At 44.3% G+C, this 19,091-nt stretch overlaps 1 protein-coding gene across 2 annotated transcripts in view; it reads right to left on the minus strand.

The window, feature by feature from the left end:
* Nucleotides 1–19,091, minus strand: part of TNS2 (tensin 2) — a 175,443-nt gene that overhangs the window by 127,749 nt on the left and 28,603 nt on the right. The window contains exon 1 of one of the 2 annotated variants that reach the window (XM_044287580.1): nt 11,796–12,011. The exons of the other annotated variant lie outside the window; for it this stretch is intronic. The gene's annotated coding sequence lies outside the window, so the exon portion shown is untranslated. Of the gene's footprint in view, nt 1–11,795; nt 12,012–19,091 lie in introns of those variants that run through there. 2 annotated transcript variants of the gene reach the window in all.

A 19,091-nucleotide genomic window follows, 5' to 3' on the forward strand; every position in this document is an offset into this window, starting at 1 on the left:
CTGTTTTAGTAACTGCTTGCATTTGCAGTGAACCAGCAAATCACTGCTAAGAGTTAATTTTATGGCAAGAGTTAAATGTTATGATTTGTTGTTAAAGCACTCTTCTCCTTGCATTATGTATATCCCAAATAGTTTTGTATGGGCAACAAGTAGTTAACACTGGCAGTCCTAGTTAATTTGCCAGGAGACAGGCTGGACCTACCCCCTGGCTGGTACAGTAGAGGAAGTGTGGGGGCAACATGTGCCTGTGTGAGCTCCTGAGAAGTAAGCCTGGAGAGAAGCCTGGTCCACGGAAAGACTACCCCTGAGGGAAAGAGAACAGCCATTCACAGATGGTAGAGAAGGACTTCAGAGGCTGTGCCTGGATACAGGCAGCTAAGGTATTCGCTCGTTAATGGCAAAAGACTTTACTGCTTTTGATGGACTGGCCATCAAGATCTGTACCCTGCAACTGGGAATGGCAGAAAAAGATAATGAGAACGGAATTGCCTTCCTCTGGTTATTTGGAAAGATGTTTCTACAGAGGGAGACTCAAGGGGGGGGGGGGGGGGGGGATACTACCATTATTGTTGATGCCTATACACAGCTATTGGGGAGAGCTTACTCTGTGATATACCTCAGAACCGTGCCTATAGCTGCCCTATATACTGCAACTCCTATAATTCTATTCAATAAAGAGAGACTTATTTATTGTAACCAATGGGCCTGGTTATTTACTCCATCATCCTTCCGCCGGCCTTGCAACTGCTGCCTTGCACCCCATCACCACACACATTTAACATCAAGGGAACCCTAGCCGCAATCAGGCAGGAGCCCCATTACCAGGGTGTGCCCCGAGCAGAAGAAGGGTTGTGCCCTCCAGTCACTGCATAGCTCCAGGGAGCCTTGGAGTGCGGACAGCTACCGTGAATCTATTCCTATCAATACCATGACTACTACTCCCCTCCTCCTGCCTGTCCCCCTTGGGGCTCACTGCACATTCCCCATGTAATAACAATTCTGGAGCATCTGTTATTATCACTTTATGTTGTGTGATTCTTCTGTTATTTATAAGTTTATATGTAAGAGGTGTCTGGTGGTGGCTTCTTATCCTCCGTCCATTGCACGCCAAGCCGAATATGCAGGTATATGAGGAGTCGGGGGTCAGGAGAATAGCTGTCCGCTGTCGTCTGATTTGTTTGAACAGCTGAACTTTTATTGGCTGTAACTGTAATAAGACATAAGACATAGTAAGACATAAGTCTTAGTCATAAGCGAAGTATTGGAAAATTCAATTTGTCTGATTTGCCGAATTTTACCCCAAAAATATTTCTTTGTAAGTAGCGAGGGCAATGTCAGGGAATGGCGATTGTGCCACCCCCCCCCCCCCCCCTCATTATACCCCTCAGATGCCATGTTCATTGCTGATCATGGAATCTGAAATTAATATCGAAAAAAATTATGTAAAATAAAAAAATAAAAAAAAATTTAACCATACTTACCTCATTCATTTGATCGCGAAGAGCCAATGGCTGCCATCTTGATTGAAGATCCAGCGTGAAATCTTTTGTGGCCCGTGATGTCGGCCGGCGTGGTGATGTCATGATGGCAGACGGCTCTTCACGCTCAAACAGATGAGGTAAGTATGAATTTTTTTACTGCCATTTCAGGTGAATCGATTCATTACCACGAAGCACGAGGAAATTCGGCTTTGCGGCAAATCAAATTTTCCCTGAAATTCACTCAACACTAATAAGTCCATTAAGGGATAGGAGGGGGCGCGGATGTCGTTTTGAATCAACAGAAGGAAAGCAGCTATTTTCTCAAGGCTATATTGTGGAAATGCTATTCAGGTAATTTCCTCAGTCATAAAAGGAAAACCGAAAAAAACTGGGTAACTTTAAGAAGACTCAAGCCGCAGTGACTAACCAGCACGGAAATACATTTTATATGTCTGCTCCCAGTGCTTTATGGGTAGGAGAAGGTTTTTTATTTCTGGAATATGTGCCTACAAATTGTTGATTAACTAGGGATATTTCTGGAAAGTGGCCGCAAGCATTAGGAAGGGATTTTCCGCTCGCTATAAATACAAGACTTCTCTTCCTGAAAGTCGTCCTGTGAAGGTGGGAATTACAAGAAGAAACAGCAGAGGACGACACAAACATTGTCCCATGGATTAGGAAAGAAACATCGTCCTCCTTCTCTTTCCCGGACGTCACTCTCATGATAAGCGAAAGACAGGTCCCCTGATATTACAAGAATGTTCTGTGAGAGTCCGGCAGCTGGACAGAGAGCGGGAGGGGGTAGGGAAGACATGGAGAACAGAAGGAATGTGCAAGAGAACAGAGAAGGAATGGAGGTCATGGCAGCTAAATCCAGTTTTAGCCCAGTTCATACCAGGGATGTTAGGACAAGGACACGCTCTGAAGTATTCCTGCAGCTGATACTGCTGTAATAACTGTATTACTATTAGTAACTAGGATGTCGTCTGTGTGCGGAGAACTGGCAGTACAATTTCTGACTCATCTACACAAAAGGCGGCCATCTATATTATGAATATCCGCCGAACACGCTGATTTCATCGAACCCAACCGACCATCAAATATTTATAGGGGTGTCCCAACCTTCCCATCAGAGGAAACAAGGACTGGGCAGTTGGATTTCAATATGTACAATCCTTTTGGTTTCAAAGGAGATAAGCTACTGCTAGAGGTTTCTCTAAAGTGGTTGGCCCATCTCATACATTGGGGGACATATATGTCCTCAATGTCTAATAGGTGTGGCAGTCTCATAGAAATTAATGGATGAAGTCCACACAAAGGTGGGACCCACACCTATCAGATATCGGGGGCATATCGTTGCGATGTGCCCCCAATGTACGAGATAGGAATACCACTTTAAATAGCTACTTTCTCTCTCCCTATTGAGAAAACAAACATGCCAGGACAATTCTGCACGTCTATGGGGCTGGGTAGGAATAGCTGCCAATCAATTTTTGGCCAAAAGCTATCAAATGTGTATGACTAGCCTAAAGATGCCCATATACATTCAATGGTTTTAGGCCGAATACTCGGTCGGCTAACTGCTATCTCGCCCAACTCCCTCATACATTTAGATATTTAGTTCTGCCAAGCATGAAAGTGATTCAATGGGGAGAGAGAAGAAAGCTGGTGTCAGACACCTCTGGTGGTGGCTTGTCTCCCAGGAGAACAAAAGGATTCTCTCTCCCAACATCATCTGAGTCAGGAGCTTCCCATACACATTAGATTGACGGTTAGTCCTGCCAAAATTGACGGGTTCAGCAAACAATACACTAATGTATATGTTGGGTCTGGAGCTAGACAACTTTGGTTGCATTCCTCTATGGTCGCCATGATAACATGCTGTTTCATGGTATAAGCCAGTGATGGCGAACCTTTTACAGACCGAGTGCCCAAACTGCAACATAAACCCACTTATTTATCGCAAAGTGCCAACACGGCAATTTACCTTGAATACTGCAGTCCAATATAGAATATCTTCCATGTACTTTATCATTTATCTACAATAGCCTGCCTGCATTCCATGTGCTGCCTGTGCTGTTCATAGTGCGCCCTGCGCCGATGACTGACAGGAGAAGTCTAAGGCATATTGGTACACCATAGACTTTTTCCAGGGTGTGGGTGCCCACAGAGAGGGCTCCGAGTGCCACCTCTGGCACCCGTGCCATAGGTTCGCCATCACTGGTATAAGCAGTAGCTACACATTGTCTGTAAAGTCACATCTAAGGCTGTGTAGGCCACAATATAATAACACACCTGGCCATAAGACATCATGCAAAACTTCCATAAAGTTCGAGGCTAGAGCCAGCTGGAAATGTCATTTGCACCCACCATACAGCCAGGGCTTCACATGCATATCCCCTGCCAGTAATATGTGTCATATTATTTGTGTACAGTCTTTAGCACATATGTGCATGGCCAAATCAAGCTTGGAGAAGGGGTAAATTCTTTAGTGGAGGCCTCCTCCTGTGGAGTAGTGCCATAAGATGGATAACTTATGCATTTAATAATCGAGATGTGTAACGCCCCCCCCCCCCGCACCTTGCTACTGTCTTTATTGGTCTAACCTCATGTCATCTTATGCATTTATTCCAGGTCCTCCACATTTCTAATGTTATGTAACTGTTCATGTAATGTGCCTGGCTCACCAGCAGGTGGCAGCAAACATGGCAGAGCTATATTTAAATAGAATGGAACCGTTCAATCATGAGTTAAGTGGAGTCAGAGGTATCTGGCAGCTACTTATGCCCTTCTCTCTAAGGTAGTAAACATGCACAACTAGCAGAGTAGGCTAATCCGTGGAGCTCATACCTCACATGATAAGTATCCATGTCTTGCCGGTGAGAGTATATGAGCAGGAGCACAAAGGAAAACTGGGTGGTGGTGACACCTGAGCAAGTGTCCCTTTGGCCATCCCAATACACCAACCTTCTCTCTGTGGTGAGACTCCTGGCTTTAGAAGGTGGTTATTTTCCAATCCTCATCAAAGTAGTTGTCCAACTCATTACAAGAACTGTTCTGCTGTAGCTTTGGTGCCAGAGGTTTGCACCAGAGCTACACAGCTCTGTCTCTTGTGCAGTGGACGGAGCTGGTTACTCTAGAGCAGGGATGCCCAACCTGCGGCTCTCCAGATCTTGAAAAACTACAACTCCCAGCATGTCCAGACAACCTACAGTAGGGAATGGAGAGAGTTGTAGTTTTACAACAGCTGGAGGGCTGCAGGTTGACCATCCCTGCTCTAGAGCTACTCCTACTGAAGGTAGGCGGTGGTGCGGGGAGTCAAACCCTCACTGATCAGATAGTAATCGCTTTACCTGAGTATGTCTTCACTTAGTAAAGGGTTGGATGACCCCTTTAAGGCTGAGGGAAAGTGGCATTTTACTTTTTAAGAGCATTTTACATTTCATGAATGCATCAAACAAGGTATCTTGACAAAACTGAATTTCTAGCATTGCCCAGTATCAGTGACTCCTTCTCTACCCTCCTTCTGTAACTCCTACCTCTCCTGGGTCTTCTTTGAAGATGTCCTACGTGGTAGGACTATAATAAGCCTTTCATGGTGCCTCTTTCCTAGTTCAGGCCACTTTCCCACGGTCAGTATTTGGTCAGCACTTTGCATCAATATTTGCAAGTCAAAACCAGCTGAGGGTCCAAAATACGAAAGGTCCAAGTGTTTAATGTATCTCTGCAGGTTTCACTCCAAAATACTGACCAAATACAAACACTTGCATGTATGATGCTGGTATGTATAACACTATGCGTATAATATAGTATAACACTTAAGGTGCAGAGCACGAGCACTTATGCCTGCCTGCGGCTGATCACGGTCATTATACATACTGCAGGGTAATGATAAAGCAGAATATAATGGTTGTTCATAGTAAAAATCCATTTAAAACTGAATTTTTGCAGTAAATCAGAATGATGCATTTCACTGCTCATTTCTATCAGAAAAGCAAGGCTAGATGTAACCGTAACCATGAACTGTAAGACAGCTCAGATCTAATAAAGGATAATTCTTCCCCCAAGAATATTTTTAGTAAGTATAACTCCTGACCATAGGTGTGGTGCAGTCCCTGCCGCCTGCGTTACACAGAGGTGCTGAATGGACAGAGAACACATAGAAGCTAACACTGGGCTTTTTGTATCTGGTTTCTGAAGACTTGAAATATGTGAGTCCCAGAAAGTGTTAGGAGTTAGGACCCTACATTTTATGGTCCACACACTGTTCTTGTGTGGTCCAACCTCTTCTAGATCATAAAATTCTCGGACAGCTATAGCAAGATTTCTGCATTGAGAACTTCACTTAAGGCTGGCCATGCACTTAGATGTCCCCACACTCCTGACTCCCTGTACACATACATGTTGGAGCATGCCCACGTTCTGAATAGAGAGAGGGCAGTAACACTGCCGGTCTCCTCTGGTGGTGTCTTACCTTGAGAACAAAAAAAGGTTGGGCATGTTGAAATTCAACCACCGCATCCTTTTTTCTCCAAAAAATCTGCCATTTGGAGAGAGTTGGGGGCCCCTATACATTAGATGATTGGCAGGTCCTGCTGAAATTGGCAGGTTATGCCGATACTAATCCTATGTGTATGGCCGGCTTAAAGGGGCATTTTAGGTAAATTATTCTTTGTACTATCCTGTGGACGGAAGATTCCCGGTCTGCTGGCTTTTCTGCCTGGGTCCCCGCTAGATATGTGCCCTTCTCTTCCTATACAGCTTGACAGGAAAAGAAGCACGCACAGTCGGGACCCGAGCAGAACAGCCCGCACACTGTGTGTGGGCAGTGGATTCTGCGGTATCAGAGGAGAGAAGGACGCCAGATTTAGAGAACTGCTGAATCTAAATAAAATCTTTTAGTGCATAAAAATATACCGTATTTTTGCTTTATAAGATGCACCCAATAATAAGACGCACCCCAGATTTTAGAAAAGGGAAAATAACAAAAAAATATTTTTCATCAGACCTCATATCAGATCCTCAGATCAGACCACCATAAATATCAGGACATCACTTCAGACCCCCATATTAGCCCTCCATGTCAGAACCCTATCAACCCTCCATGTCAGACCCCCAACAGACCTCAGAACAGCCCTTTTTCTTTCAGACCCCCATCAGACCTCCGATCAGCCCTTTTCTTTCAGACCCCCACGTGCAGCGTCAGGTCATATTGTGCGCACTACGTCCTCATGCTGTACGGGGTCAGGACAGTGGAGCGTGGGCCCTAGCAAGAAGACCAGGGCGGGTGAGTTTCGGAAGCGCTTGCAGTGCTTCTTTCCCGCTCCCGGCACCTAATGCATACTCGTGAGTGCTTCCATAATGGAAGCGCTCACTAGTATTCGCTTTGTAAGATGCACGGCCATTATTTCCCCTACTTTTGGGGGGGGGGGGGAAAGTGCGTCTTATAAAGCGAAAAATACTGTAAGGCTGCTTTCACACTAGCGTTCGGGTGTCCGCTCGTGAGCTCCGTTTGAAGGGGCTCACGAGCGGACCCGAACGCAGCCGTCCAGCCCTGATGCAGTCTGAATGGAGCGGATCCGCTCAGACTGCATCAGTCTGGCGGCGTTCAGCCTCCGCTCCGCTCGCCTCCGCACGGACAGGCGGACAGCTGAACGCTGCTTGCAGCGTTCGGGTGTCCGCCTGGCCGTGCGGAGGCGTGCGGATCCGTGCGGATCCGTCCAGACTTACAATGTAAGTCAATGGGGACGGATCCGTTTGAAGATGCCACAATGTGGCTCAATCTTCAAGCGGATCCGTCCCCCATTGACTTTACATTGAAAGTCTCGACGGATCCGTCCCAGGCTATTTTCACACTTAGCTTTTTTTTGCTAATATAATGCAGACGGATCCGTTCTGAACGGAGCCTCCGTCTGCATTATTATGAGCGGATCCGTTCAGAACGGATCCGCCCGAACGCTAGTGTGAAAGTAGCCTAAGTCTAGCTGAACCTCTGCTTTGATAGTTTGCAACATTGTATCAGTGTAAGGCTTGTTTCACAGTGCCGCTTTAGTTTTCTCTGCCGAAACTGTCTGCCGGAGCTATCTGGATTTTTACCAGAATGCCCGCCGGCCCCATTGACTCTGCCGGAACAGTCTGCCAGAACTATGTCGGCAGTGTGAAACAGGCCTAAGGTAAATGTATCAGCCTGGAGCCTGGGCCGCTCATGTCAGAGTGCACAATCTGTAAAAGGGCCCCCACTTGCAATGTACAATTCTGGTGTCTTGCTATGTGGCAGAAGGGCATGGGCCCGACAGTGAATGCTACCTGTACCCCCTATAGCTACACCCCTGATTACCTAGACTTAAGAGCAAACAGAAGTCTTGAAATTAGTGAGGAATGAATCACAAAAAAGTATAGCTTTTTATGCATTCATTGATTGGTTCTAAATGGGTTCTTTAATGAATGGCACTACATTCACACAATGCTATTATATTATACTCATCACTGTTGTCAGGGTGTATTCAGATGTAGCGTTGAGGGTGCAGTTCTTGCCGTGATGATGAGAAATGTGTAGCAAAAAAAGCTGTTTTTTTTTATTTCTAATTGCCATGGTTTTGTGATTATGAGTGTTAGGGCTCATGCATATGGCCTTAGCTGTTTTTGTGGTCTGCAAATTGCAGATCTGCAAAACACGGAGACCAGCTGTTTGTCTTCTGCATTTTGCAGAACGGTACGTCCTGCCCTCTATACAACTGCCCCATCCTTATCCGCAATGCTGACAAGAATAGGACATGTTCTATTTCTTCCTGGGGCCGTGGATACAGACAGTACAGGGGTGAATGGGTCCACATCTGACCATCATAAAATGCGGATCTGATGCGGACCAAAAATAAGGACTTGTGCATCAGCCCTTACCTGTCTTAAACACAGAACTGCACCCTAACCAAAATGTTTCACACCGTCAGTTTTTGGTCAGCATTTTACATCAGTATTTTTAAGTCACACCCACTGAGAAAAAGCATAATGGAAAGCTTTGTGTATCTTCTTTAGGCTCCACTCCTGGTTTTGGATTATGAATGCTGATGTAAAATACTGGCCAAACACTGACCATGTGAATGTGGCCTGAGGTAGCGGAAAACGTTTTTTTTTGCTGCATAATCCACATTAAAAAAACCGTCAACAAAACTTCCATGTAAAAAAAAAAACTGGATTAGAAACGCTTGTGAAGTGGCGTTACTTTTTTCATGCAGATTTGATGGGGAGGTAAAATACACTGATGAGTAGGAGGCGTATCTGGAGTGTATTTGGAGTTATTCACATCCCCAAAAAGATTTCAGCTGCTAATTACAATACTGATCTGCCAGTGTTCCTGTCCGAACATAGCCTTATAGTTCTTTTACACAGATTGGTCATCAGGCTAAATAACAAGAGTATATGTAGAAATGCTTGTTCCCGATAATTGGCCTCTGTGAGGGTATGTTCAGACAGAGGATTTTGATTGCAGGTTTCAGCGTGGATCTGGTGCCGAAAACCAGGTCGGGCCTGCTCTGAAGCTGACACCCATTCCAATGGGAGGCCAAGTCGCAGTTCATGCAGCCGAGGGTATTTGCCGTGCGGTTTTCAACACCACCTCAAGAAAGTACAGGTCCATTCTTGGCAAGATTACCACGCACATGACCCCTCACGGTGCCGCAGCGGGATTCAATGGAGCTAAACCTAGAGTGGGTCCACATGGAAATTCACAGCGCAGTGGTTTCTGTCGTGGGATACGTGGCAGATTTTGTCACAGACAAAAACTTTCATGTGAACCTACCATACAGGTGCAAGCGGTGTTTTTCAGCCAGCACAAAAATCACTGATTCTGGGCATCAGATTGTCTGCAATCAACTGTCCAAAAACAATGATTCTCTTTGAGGACAACCAATCGCAGGAGCGATCTATTGTCCCCGTACAGTGGTTGCTGCATGTAAATGTGCGGCTTCATCTCAGCTGCCGACTGGGCAATTATTGGGAAAGTTTTTCCCGATTCAGCACTGCAACAACCATTTAACACTACAAACAGCATTTATATACTACCCTTGTATCTTTGCTTTTAAATATATAGCTTAGACACATGGACCTACGTTCCATAGAGGTTGCACATGCTAAGCAGGCAAAGGGGTCTCACTTCTGGCTGGTCACATGCCCTTTGCTAATACATGGTGAGAACCCATTCAGCACTTCCCCTGTCTACTGAGGAACTGCATTGAAAACAAGGGGGTCATGGAATTAATGTGTCCAGCTCGCACTGTACTGGGTGTCAAAAATCAGCTCCATGATATGGGGGGAGTCCAGTTTGGTCTTTGTTATGGGGCTGCCTGTCATCAGCGAACACCATTGCTTGACGTATGCTTAGTTCTAACCTCTACCTAGATACAGATTCCAGTTCCCTGCTGAACAAATCATACAGTATATCGATAAATCTATAAGTGACAAATAAAAAAATGATTAAATTAAGGTTTTAACACGTTTGATCATCTGTATAAGACCCGAATGTTTATCCAAATGCGCTTATGAATTCCTCACCCTTCTTGATGACAAATTGCGGCAAAAGACTATTTTGTATGTTTCCATATAACACGGATTAGGTAAACCTTATAGAGTAACCGCGCTGTATTAGTCATACTTTACACTAAGATGTATTGCCTGTTAGATTTATGACCTCTGTCCACTTACAGAGCTGAGATAATCCAGATGGGCACAACTCCAGAAGGACTGAAACTTGTAAAAAACAAAGCTCTTCATCTATCGCCTTCTTTTCCAGTGCTTCTTACTACCATCATTAGGCATTATAATAGCATAAGCTGTCCACATGTTTTATGAGATGCAGTGAATTATAGACCTGTGCTTGTAATAAGAGGACAATTTCGGGAGGAGAAGAATAAAAAGATTGCCCATACACTTTTAATAGCTGGAGAGCATGTATTGTTCCTGATTCCCAAATACATATGCACATTGGGTGGAGTGTGTTCTCTACTGAGACCAAAATTCAGCATGCCCAGTTCTTCATTCCTCTGATATCATCTGAAAGGGGAAAGTTGGAACACCTCCATACACAAAAGATAGTCAGCTGATCCTGTCAAATTCGGTAGGTTTGGTTGACTTTACTTGTTTGTCTATGGGCACCTTTAGGGTATGTTCACACAGCTAAAATCCAAAGCAGAAAAATCTGTAGCAGAATCACTTGCTGACAACAGGTGTATTTTGGTGGCACATCTGAATTTGGTGGTGCTGATAGAGGAGTTATTACAAGCATTTTGGAAGAGTTTTTGAGTAAGGTTTTCTGCTTCCCCATTGACTTCTATGGAATTCACAGTCAAATCTGGTTCAATGAAGTAACATGTCACTTCTCAAGCATTCTTCAAATCAGCTTCTGAAAAAACCTCTACCATTTGTACAAGGTGTGCACGTGCTTGAGATTTTTACATTGAAGTCAATGGGAAAACCGTTGATGAAGTTTTGAATGTTGCTTTAGCATCAGTGTTAGATTTTAGATGTGTAAACATAAGGGTCCATTAACACGTCCGTAGAATGGGTCCGGATCCGTTCCGCAACGTTGCGGAACGAATCCGGACCCATTAATTCTCTATGGTGCCGGAAGAGATGCACACAGCACACATTGTGCTGTCCGCATCTGCATTTCCGGAGCGCGCCCCCGATCTTCCGGTCCGCGGCTCCCGAAAAAAATAAAACATGTCCTATTCTTGTCCGCAATTGTGGACAACAATAGGCAGTTCTATGGGGGTGCCGGCCGGGTGTATTGCAGATCCGCAATATACTACGGACGTGTTAATGGACCCTAAAGGGGTTAACTCTCTGCATGGTAGGTGAGAAATGTATGATTGCTGGGGGCTCCACTAATGAAACCACCAGTGATCACAAGAACAGGCATCTAGAGCCTTCTCCATCATGTTCCAATGGTCATGTACACGGCTATCTCCATCAGTCCCATAGACACTGAATGGAGTGGGGCTCAAGACCCATTGTGTAATCAGTGGGGGTTTCAGTATACAGCTACAACCATTAGCTCATGTCTAAATTGTGTTATGGTAGGAAATGTCATAATACTATCTTTCATGAAATGCCACATAAACCTGTAATGTTTAGAAGACATTTAGATGTGACCCCCCCTCCCCCCGCCACCCAACAAAAAACTATCAAATATGTTTAGTTCAAATAAAACATTAAGATTTCATCACTTTTTGCATGTAAGGTGTTTGCTTAAAAAATTGCAGAGGTTGGAAAAGCAAACAAAGTCGTACATACAGGGTATATATACCGTACACTACGCACCTTCACACATAGATTGCAGCACAACTCCAGGGTTCATACCACACAACAACGTCCTTTCATAAGTTCTTTAATTATTTCCTTCTGTCTCCCTTTTTGATTTTCCTCTCGCTCCCCTTCACATTTTCCTTCCCACGTCGCTCTCTCCGTGCTGCAAGCTCTCTCCTCATCATCACCCTCAGAACTGGCACTGGGCTGACTCCAGCACTCTATATTAACATCAGATAATAGCGTGTCTGTCCTGTGTCCCCACGCCTGCACCAGAGGAGGGGAGTAATTAAAGGATCTGCAGAGGGTCACTGCCCTGCCGGTCTACACCTCCTACTCCATATTTCTAATATTAAGCTTTTACATAGAAAAAAATTGCTTCCTGGCGCGGATGTTCTGGTCCTGTTCCAGAAGCTACAAGATGTTCTCCATAATAAATGCTATATATGTTAGCTCACCTGTGACTTCTCTCTGTAAACATTAGTAGAGATGGACGAACATCGGCCGGGAAGTTTCACAAACACGTGTTCGCGATCAAATGTTCACGAACCGCGCATTCGCGGCTGGCCCTATTCACTTTAATGGCAGGCAAACAGGAAAAACCTTCAGGTCATATTTGCAGCCACCAAATACTTACTAGAAATGCACAAATAGTCCCACAACATGGACAGTGACATACCAGAGGGGGGCCAATGGCAAAAATTCCCACAAAATATATGTATTTTAATCAGGGGCCATTTTTATGCATCTTAAAGGGAAAAATTTATATTTTAGGCCACGGGAGTACAGGCCCCAAAAATTAGACATTCACCGGACAGAAAAGAACAAGTAATTATTTGGCTGGAGGTACAGTACAGACCAAAAGTTTGGACACACCTTCTCATTCAAAGAGTTTTCTTTATTTTCATGACTATGAAGGCATCAAAACTATGAATTAACATAGTTTTGTGGAGTTATATACATAACAAAAAAGTGTGAAACAACTGAAAATATGTCATATTCTAGGTTCTTCAAAGTAGCCACCTTTTGCTTTGATTACTGCTTTGCACACTCTTGGCATTCTCTTGATGAGCTTCAAGAGGTAGTCACCTGAAATGGTCATCCAACAGTCTTGAAGGAGTTCCCAGAGATGCTTAGCACTTGTTGGCCCTTTTGCCTTCACTCTGCGATCCAGCTTACCCCAAACCATCTTGATTGGGTTCAGGTCCGGTGACTGTGGAGGCCAGATCATCTGGCGCAGCACCCCATCACTCTCCTTCATGGTCAAATAGCCCTTACTTTCAAAGTTTTCCCAATTTTTTTCGGACTGACTGACCTTCATTTCTTAAAGTAATGATGGCCACTCGTTTGTCTTTACTTAGCTGCTTTTTTCTTGCCATAATACAAATTCTAACAGTCTATTCAGTAGGACTATCAGCTGTGTATCCACCTGACTTCTCCTCAACGCAACTGATGGTCCCAACCCCATTTATAAGGCAAGAAATCCCACTTATTAAACCTGACAGGGCACACCTGTGAAGTGAAAACCATTTCAGGTGACAACCTCTTGAAGCTCATCAAGAGAATGCCAAGAGTGTGCAAAGCAGTAATCAAAGCAAAAGGTGGCTACTTTGAAGAACCTAGAATATGACATATTTTCAGTTGTTTCACACTTTTATGTTATGTATATAATTCCACATGTGTTAATTCATAGTTTTGATGCCTTCAGTGTGAATCTACAATTTTCATAGTCATGAAAATAAAGAAAACTCTTTGAATGAGAAGGTGTGTCCAAACTTTTGGTCTGTACTGTACATTAGGCGGTCACTGAATAACAATTTAACTGTAGGCCAGTACATTAGTAAACTTGGCCTAGGACAGTAAATTATGGCAAATAAGTCATCTGAGCATAGAAGCTGCTCCTACTATAGACCACTGTTTTTTTTTTTCAAGAAGGACATTTCCATAACATGCTAAAAATACATCAGTGACAGCAATAAAGTCAAGAGACGGGAAACATACCCTCAGCAGTGTGTCGTCATAAGGCCTGCCCATGCTATCCATCTTCAATTCTTCCCCAGGACAAACTAGGCAGATTGAGCCTGATCTGCCATATAGAGCAATGAACTGTGGATTTCTCTCTTTCCCACAACAACATATTCTACAGTACAGAATACAATTCGTCCCTATCCTTAATGGGACTTACTATCTACTTTCCCTATCCTAGACACACACACACAAGAGACAACTTCATAGAAACCAATTAACTTATCTGCGTGTTTTTGACGTGTAAGAAAAAAAACAGGGAACCCAGAGGAAACCCAAGAACAAGGAGAACATGCAAATGTTGACCTTAGTAGAATCAAACCCAGGATCTCAGTACTACAAGACAACCATGCTTATAAGGGTGCCATCCTCTTGTCCTATGGATATTGTAGGGACTCGCTCTGGTAGACAGGATTAGCAGACACAGTAAAGAGGCAACAACAAGTTCTTTGGATCAAACAGTTCAGTGTTTTATTCACACTTTAGGCAAGTGACAAAACAAGCAGTCATATTCAAACAAAAAGTCACCTTGCGGTGTTGATGGTAATTCACACCATGCTGCAATTCTGCCTCAAAGAGTCCTTGCTTATAGCAGCACCAACCTGTTTTAACGCCAAACAGGAAGCAATCCCTATTCCAGACACAAAGCTCCCAGATCCCAACACAGAGACATGGCTTCTGAGCCCAGCTGCCTATTTAAGGACAGCCAGGTGCTGCCAAAACCCAGACCAGCATTTAAAATCTGGTCAATTATTTGACCTCATCTGGCTGTAAATCATCCCAGCAGTACATGCTGGGAGGAAAATACCTGTTTTCCCAAACCAAACCTCTCAATGTGTCACAATATATATAGTTGATGTCTGACTTTCACTCAAAATAGAGCCGATACTCAAAACTTTTCTATCAGAACATTAGAAACAAATAAGGGACTCAATCTCTGCTTGATCTGAGGAAGGTTCATATAAGATAGTCTATTACTGGTAGTATACCCACTACAAGGTAGTCTGAACTTTACATATCTCTTCTGGTAGTTTTCAAGGTTGTAAACAGAATTGTTCATTCATCTATACTTTGTGGGCTCTCTTTACATTTTCATTGGACATTCTGTTATATTTTATTGGGAAAAAGCCAAAATGATAGCCACCATAATGGAAACCTAACAGACCCATTATGGGTTCAAAACAGGGTTGCCAAGCAGAATTTTTCATTTTCCCAACTTATCCCAAAAACACAAACAGCCAACATATTTTACGGACAAACTGGAAAACCATAAGGATTGCTAAAGATTATAAGTAATCTATGTCTATAGCTCAATATACAGATAAGAACTCATTACCAGCATTTACTATAAGTTGTAAAAGAATGATAATTACCACCGAAATGTTCTAGTCAAGTACCACCAGCCTCAAAAAATATTACAGACACATCTATTTCTTTCACAGACACAGGAAAAAAGTTGCCTAGCTTTAGAGGCTGTCCAGAAATTTCTGGATGGTTGGCAACCCTGGTTCAAAGTTCATAAAGGGACTGCTTCTCATCTCAGCCTGATCTTTACTGGATGCACTACACTGACTCTGTGACCAAGGTCAGGACAGACAGAAACATTGAAAATTATACAATAACTGTACAGTTCGCCAAAAAGAATGTGAATCTATTTCTGACTTTTTCATTTTGCAACCATTGTGGCTTACCAAAACAAAATATTTCCATCCAAAATCAAGAATGCTGTGGTATTTCGAAGCAGAAAAACAGAAATTATAGTACAAGTGTGAACAGAGGCTTCCAACTGTTTCTAAATCCAATTTACCTTTGGGGATTTCAATTACTGCAGTAACATAAACATTACTACTTCTCATATTTACACAGTCGAGTCACATTATTATGACCACCAGCTATTATCCAGTGTAACAGCAGCACAGACAGGTATATGGATCCATGCTGACTACAGTGCATCCCACGGCTGCTGAAGGGTGCATGGGGAAGGAACTATAGAGTGAACACCATGATCGAGATGGTCCCACAGATGCTCAATTGGGTTCAAGTCTGAGGAATTAGTGGGCTAGGGTAGTACTTGAAAATATTAGTTATGATCTTTCAACCAATATCAGACATTTCTAGCCTTGTGACATGTTGTATTGTTTGCTGGAAGATCTAATCGGCCCCAGAAAAGACAATCAGGGTGTACGTGATCTGCAAGTATGGAGTCATTTAAAAATCAGTTGAGAGTGCCTTCCATATGGATGAGTGGGCCCAGACAATGCACCAAAAACATTCCCCAGACCATAACTCTGCCACGGCCAGCTTCTGTTCTTTCAGCAATGGCTGCAGGGTGTTTGTTCTCTGATCTTTCTCACCGTCGATAAAGCAGAAAACGTGACTCATTAGAGAAGACAACATTTTTCCAATCACCAGAGGTCCAATTTCTATAGTGGTGCGAAGATTCATGATGTTGCTGAAGTAAAAGAGGTTGTGCAGTGCTTAGGGCTCTTTCACACCTGCGTTCTTTTCTTCCGGCATAGAGTTCCGTCGTCGGGGCTCTATGCCGGAAGAATCCTGATCAGTTTTATCCTAATGCATTCTGAATGGAGAGAAATCCGTTCAGGATGCATCAGGATGTCTTCAGTTCCGGAACGGAACGTTTTTTGGCCGGAGAAAATACCGCAGCATGCTGCGCTTTTTGCTCCGGTCAAAAATCCTGAAGACTTGCCGCAAGGCCGGATCCGGAATTAATGCCCATTGAAAGGCATTGATCCGGATCCGGCCTTAAGCTAAACGTCGTTTCGGCGCATTGCCGGATCCGACGTTTAGCTTTTTCTGACTGGTTACCATGGCTGCTGGGACACTAAAGTCCTGGCAGCCATGGTAAAGTGTAGTGGGGAGCGGGGGAGCAGCATACTTACCGTCCGTGCGGCTCCCGGGGCGCTCCAGAGTGACGTCAGGGCGCCCCAAGCGCATGGATGACGTGATCGCATGGCACGTCATCCATGGGCATGGGGCGCTCTGACGTCATTCTGGAGCGCCCCGGGAGCCGCACGGACTGTAAGTATACTGCTTCCCCGCTCCCCACTACTACTATGTCAACCAGGACTTTAATAGCGTCCTGGGTGCCATAGTAACACTGAAAGCATTTTGAAGACTGATCCGTCTTCAAATGCTTTCAGTTCACTTGCGTTTTTCCGGATCCGGCGTGTAATTCCGGCAAATGGAGTACACGCCGGATCCGGACAACGCAAGTGTGAAAGAGGCCTTCAGATACTGATGGTCAATCCCCAGGATAGGTTATCAATATTAGATCTAAGCAATGCACAACCCCTTTAAAACTATATTCAGAATGTTGGATAAAAGTTGGTTGATGGTTGAACTACAGTTGCACAATCATTTTGCAGACATGGACACAGGACTGGACTGGGATTTACAATACAGCCCTGGAGGACAGACCTCACCAGCGCACACATGTAAAAATAGTGATGTGTAATGCATGTTGCCTCAGACATTGCTTTACTTGGTCATGCCCTTAAATCATCAATACAAGAGAGGAAATAAGAATTGAACACAACATTGCCTAATCACATGGTCAGGAACATACATTAAGCTCCATTATAGCACCACATACCATGATAAAGTTCAAAATTCCTCCCCAGCAGCATCCGATACCACAGTGCAGCACAGAATATATCCCCAACAGGGCCAAGTAAATACTACAGTGTAGGGTTGGTAGGTATATCGGTATCTACGATATACCATGGTATTTAGAAACCGCAATATGGCAATATCACCGGTTCTTAACTACCGTAGTATTTTTGTGTCATCACACTTGAAAGCACTGACAGGTGCCGCGTAGGCGCATATTAACATGTTATATGCGCTGATGCACAACACGTCCCAGCCAGGGGATCCGGCACACATTACACTGCGCAGTAAGTTTGTACGTGACACAGGGCATGTTGCACAAGAGGATCGGGGAACTCAGACTATAAGAGCGGTGATGCTGGTGAGTAAAAGCCCTGTTCACCACTTACTCCCTGGTCCAGGCTTCATAACATGGTGTGGCACATTGTGGTCACAAGGAGACATTACTATAATGTATGGGTGGAACAAGAAGACATTATAATGAATGGGGTCAACACGAAGATATTATGTTGTATATGACTAACTGTTAGACTAAAGGTAGCCATACTAACTAAACTGCCCAATCGTGCAGGCAGTTTAGTTGATTTGCATAATTTCTAGGGCACCAAGTCTTATTCTCTAACTACCCCTCCCCCACTGGCAGCAGTCTTGTCCCCAGACCATTCCTGCCCCACTGGTAGCAATATTTTCCCCTGACCACCACCACTCATAGTGGTATTCTCCTTTGTCCCTACCATCGACACCAATGCTAGTGGTATTGTCCTCTGACCATCCCTCCCCCACTGGCAGCAGCATTGTCCCTGGGTACTCACCACTCCTCCCTCACTGGCAGAAAACTGACCTCTTCATCATCCCTTCTACACTGGCAGTAACACTGTCCCTATTTACATTTCTCTTTTTTGCAGTTCCCATACTTGACATCATTATAGGTCCTGCACTGTCCTGACCTTGAACTGAACAGATTATCAGTGCAGTTTCTGTACTCTTTTAGGAAATTAAGAACTGGTGATGATGATGTCACCCCAGGTCCTTGAGATTTCCTAGGCTCAGAACTGCTAATGCAGTTCCTGTCTTTTATGCCAGGTAGCACTCTGACAGACAGTCCCACCAGGAAACTACCTGGTAGGGCAGATTACCAGTCCAGGCCTGCATGGATATACACATTGTTGCAAACTGTTATGCGCAGAGAGTGTGGTCCCACGTGCCAACTAACTGGTTTGACTCTGGGCTAGTCCTGAGGGCGTTATCCTGGCAGTCCCTTAATATTCACCCTTTAACCATTATGCAGACATCTGGCCTTCGCTGCAGTGGAGCCAACAGGCCACTCCTTTTTGGAATAGTCCCTATGTGGTGGGCAGCTGACACACTGGGGTCAAATACACTAAAGCACCAAAGGGATGAGGCAATAAATGTAGTCAGGAAACAGGAAGTGGTCAGGGCTGGTAGAGGCTTGTGCGAATCCGCCAAACAATCCAAAGTTCAGGGCAAGTGGCACATGAACAGTCGGATACACGGGCAGACAAATTGATTATAGCTCTTTACAAGCTGTAGCAAGCTAGAGAGATTAATCAAGATCATGCTATAAGGGAAAATAATAAAGATCGGGTCCCCATCCCGATCGTCATCTAGCAACCATGCGTGAAACTCACACCGCAT

This window comes from Bufo gargarizans, chromosome 3 (genome assembly GCF_014858855.1).
Source record: "Bufo gargarizans isolate SCDJY-AF-19 chromosome 3, ASM1485885v1, whole genome shotgun sequence".
NCBI lineage: Eukaryota > Metazoa > Chordata > Amphibia > Anura > Bufonidae > Bufo > Bufo gargarizans.